The sequence below is a fragment of the Oncorhynchus mykiss genome, chromosome 13 (assembly GCF_057628025.1).
Source record: "Oncorhynchus mykiss isolate SJ-2025 chromosome 13, ASM5762802v1, whole genome shotgun sequence".
Lineage (NCBI taxonomy): Eukaryota > Metazoa > Chordata > Actinopteri > Salmoniformes > Salmonidae > Oncorhynchus > Oncorhynchus mykiss.
Window position 1 is genome coordinate 26,902,501 of NC_143034.1, and position 4,318 is coordinate 26,906,818.

The 4,318-nt window shown below is 41.7% G+C and overlaps 1 protein-coding gene across 2 annotated transcripts in view; it reads right to left on the minus strand.

The window, feature by feature from the left end:
* Positions 1–4,044, minus strand: part of LOC110485802 (phosphoinositide 3-kinase regulatory subunit 6) — a 25,659-nt gene extending 21,615 nt beyond the window's left edge. For both annotated transcript variants that reach the window (XM_090195896.1, XM_090195894.1), the window contains exon 1: positions 3,942–4,044. The gene's annotated coding sequence lies outside the window, so the exon portion shown is untranslated. The remainder of the gene's footprint in view (positions 1–3,941) is intronic.
* Between the last annotated feature and the right edge of the window lie 274 nt (positions 4,045–4,318).

A 4,318-nucleotide genomic window follows, 5' to 3' on the forward strand; every position in this document is an offset into this window, starting at 1 on the left:
TAGGGAGATACCTTGAGAACTAGTCTCGTGTAGAGTCGATATTATGTCACAGTTGAAAAACCAGACAAGCACAGTGTCAAAATAGTCCGGTAGAACATTCCTTTCATGACATAAGCAAAGAAATTTCCCAGCTAAAGTAACTCTTAAATTGTGTTGCTACAGTATGTCGTTGAGCAATGCCTCACGTCACAAGCAAGTTGACGTTTATTGTCAAGAGTTCTGTCCTGGAGGCAGAACTGAGTGATTTCCCCTTAGACAGGCCAGCTGCAAAGTCAAACTTTGATATCTGCTACAAATTAATGAGAAAAAAAATTGCTTTATGGCTAAGGTTAGGGTTAGCAGTGTGGTTAATTTCAGGGTTAAGTTTAAAATCAGACTTTATGACTTTGTGGCTGTGCCACCTAGTGACCACTCTCCAGAGCTGCCTCCAGAACTAGATTCATGACGAAAAACGCTAAAACCACACGTCACAAACTAACACTACAAAGGTTTTTTTTGTGTTGGAAACCAGTCCAGTAACAAATGGTGCAAATGTTGTTCATCGATCAATTCCATAAAAAACAAGGCACCATGTACAGAAAAAATTATCTAAAAGTGACACCATTGAAAACCAACAGTATTTCTCTCCATCAAACTAAGCAGTAATCTACATCCAACCCCTCTCACCCAAAACACCTTATGTAACAATAACCCATACAAGATAAACTGGTCAATGATTCTCCTCCACCAGTGGCAGAAGTGCCTGTGAGAAAATAAACATAGGCTATGTCCTAAAAGTAGTGCATTCTACATATAGGGAATAGGGTGGCATTTCAGATGCACCCTCTATGCTGCTGGTGTGAGGGGGGATATCAATCAAGGATATTTCCTGCATTCACAGCAGGAACAATGTGAGGAAGTGTTTGAAGACCACTGGACTCTCGCAACCCTCTGGCCCTCTACCATAAGTTCCCCCATCACATTTGCGTCAGACCCACGCATGAGCATGCACACACACATTCAGGAGGCAGGCACACGCACACACACACACACACACACAATTCTGACTGGACACAACGGGGCTAAGGGGAAGATTTATACCCCATGTGCTAAAACCATCACGCTGGATGGAGGAAGACCAGAGGAAGAGGGTGGGTAAAGAGGGGGTCCCCAGGGGGGTCTGTTGGTGTGAATTGGGTCAGCCCCTGTACAGAGGGTCACCTGAGGATGTCGCTCCTGGGGTGGTTGTTGTTTGGGCACCAGCACTCAGTGGCCAACTGTATTGTACAGTACTGTACACACACATGCATGCACAAATACACACATGCACGCATGTTCACACAAGCACGCACAATAAATACTGTAAACCTAACCAAAATAAATATGACACTTTATAGCCATGGCAACTATTCCACTTTCACAAAGACCTACAGTACAGAACGTTTGATCCTGGTTTATCCCGACTATGCTTTTTACAGCCATTTACGAAACATACTGTTCGAGGTTTTGAAATGATATCATTTGCACGATATCAAAAGTGTATGGCCTCCCTCTTATCAAAGTGATAAGAACGTTGCACTTAACGGTTTCCCATTCATTCCTTAAAGGGAAATATAATGCTTATCAAGCAAAAATCCAGGTTTGAAAACAAGGTTGTTACCATAGCTACAGTGTTGTACATTGCCTAAGCATAAATGTCATTTTTCCATTGAATGTCTAAGGAATGGTTCTGTAGATTCTAGTAGGGCTGGTTTTGACATACAATCCTGCTGTACGTGGTCATTATAAAGCCATGTTATAATGACCACGTAAACATTTATCGAGGGAGGTTGTTTGGTGTCATGCAATCTATCCGCCACTGGGGCAGGATGCACGCAGGGCGTCAGACTAGACGTGGTCGCAACACACACACACTTGGCAGGGAGCATGTCGAGCCATTGTGGAGACAACCTCCCAGGAGGCTTTGCACACGACGATGCCAAAAGTGTGGCCTTTGTTTTTATATTCTTCTTTAGGAAAACAAACGGGTGGTGTGTTGTTGAAATAAAACTGAAGTGCGTCTGAGCTGAAGTGTGTCGGTGGTTTGCCTGTGACCTCAATGTGCTCATAGTGTCGGGCTTAGACCGTGAGTAAGGTAGCATTTCAATTTACAATTCTTCAGTTAAACAAGGAGGCAAAATCTTCATTTCTAATGCCAGACTCTTAGCCTGGGTGCCAGTCTGTTACTGCTCTCCATAAGGAAACCAGGCACAGTGGAACAGACTGGCACCAAGGCTACCATATTCCCAAGAGGGCCACTCTTGATTTATGTCAACATAGGCATGCCATAAGCCTAGAGTGTTTGGATCCAGTGACTCATGTGTTGCTACTTTATAACCCCATTGAGACAGAGGGCTTTACCTATAATTACATTGCCTAAGCTCTCCTCAGCTATGTACACTACCAGCATCCCATACAGAAGACCCAAGCCAATAGGTAATGTCATTGAGGGTCCATATTCAGGGGTGGCCAGGGTTTATTGTCACTCCCATAACAAATCAGAGCACCGCTATAAAGCACTTAAAATATAAACTTGAGAACCCACATAAGTTCACGAAATATGAACATTGATCCAGCAATTAACACTTTACCCATACATTAAATCTGCAATATGTAACCTTTTGGGTCGACCTAACAAAATGAACATAGAAATGTGAGTTATAGATCTGTCATTCGCATTGAAAGCAAGTCCAAGAAGCGGTAGATTTGTTCTGCGTGCACTATTTCTATACCCCCTGTTCTTAAGTTTCATTTTGGCTCTTTTACTTTAGGTTTTGTACACCAGCTTGGATATGGAAAATATATCTCACAGTGGTTTAGATGGTACAATGATTCACTACAATATACTTGCTTGTTTTGTCACATAAACTGAAATTAGGGGAACAATTCAATTTAATCCATGTTGGTGCATCCCACCCTTAGAATTTTAGCAACCAAGAAATGGCAGAGCGATTCCTGTATAGTGCATCTTTAAGTTGCTCTTAGTAACACAGTAATTAAATAGCTGGAAATGGGCACCAACACCCGATGAGTAATTCGAACCCTGCCCAAACAACATCACCAACAACCAATCACGCATCTAGCCTGGTCCCAGATCTGTTTGTGCTGTCTTGTTGACTGTTGACCATACGAGTTGGCAAGACAGCATAAAAAGATCTGGGACCAGACCACCACTCATCCCAAAGCTACCCAGAATGACCAGGAAACCTGAATCTAAAACAAGGACCCTGGACAGCTGTGTTTTAGACTCACCAATACAAAACGCCCTGGACAGCTGTGCTTTAGACTCACCAATACAAAACACACATCGCCCACAGAGCCAGAGCTTCAATCAGGCATTGTGTTATAAAACTGTTGTCATTATCTCAGGAGATAAAAAAAACTGTTGTTGTGCTTTGTGTATTCCAGTTGGGGCGTAGTGTGTTTGAAAAGGCATGATGGCAAAAATAGAACAACCTCTTCCCATGTCTACTCTGTTGATCTGGTTAGGTTACAGTGTGGCAGATTCTGAACACTCAGTTACCTTATCTAAGTGTAGTACCACACTACCACATAGATAAAGAATGAACCCGATTCTCATTCACTGGAAAACTTAAACAGCAACAGTAAAAGATTGGAACCAAACAAAATATGCAGTAATCTTGTAATGAGATAGGACGCTCTTGAAAAAAAGAGATTTCAAATCTCAATGAGCCCTTCCTGGTTAAATACAGGTTACAGAAAAATATCAGAAAAAGAGTTTAACAGTGTAACATTATTGCATTGTATTTAGGTTACAAAACTGTGCAACTTGAACATAAAACGTGAATCATGCAATGGTCCAAGAGCAATTATCTTACTATAAAACCATTCAAAATTAACAAAACAAAAACGCCATACATTTAATAAGAGAGCTAATTTCTGTTGATAAAATCACTATTTACCTGCTGTTCGGTTCAGCAAAGAAATCCATAAACTTTCTATGAGGGTGATTGAACTCTGCTCGGGAAGTACAACTTCACACGTTGCTACAGTTGCAGCTGTGACAGCAGCACGCGGGGCAGTACAGTATGACCACGCCCACCGAGGATTTATTCAACCAATACGATGTCTCAAATGTTTCCCTGGCGATCTAGATTGGCTAAATCCTATCAAATAGGCCTACAACATATACTTTACTTGTATGTCGTGCCAGTTGAGGTTTCTCATCTTCGAATCGATTTTTAACACAGTTGATATTCTGTTTAAGTCAGCCTACTGTTACTTACTTTATGTTCAAAGACACCCAGAGAAACAAGTTGTTTTTAAATGTAGCCTCTCA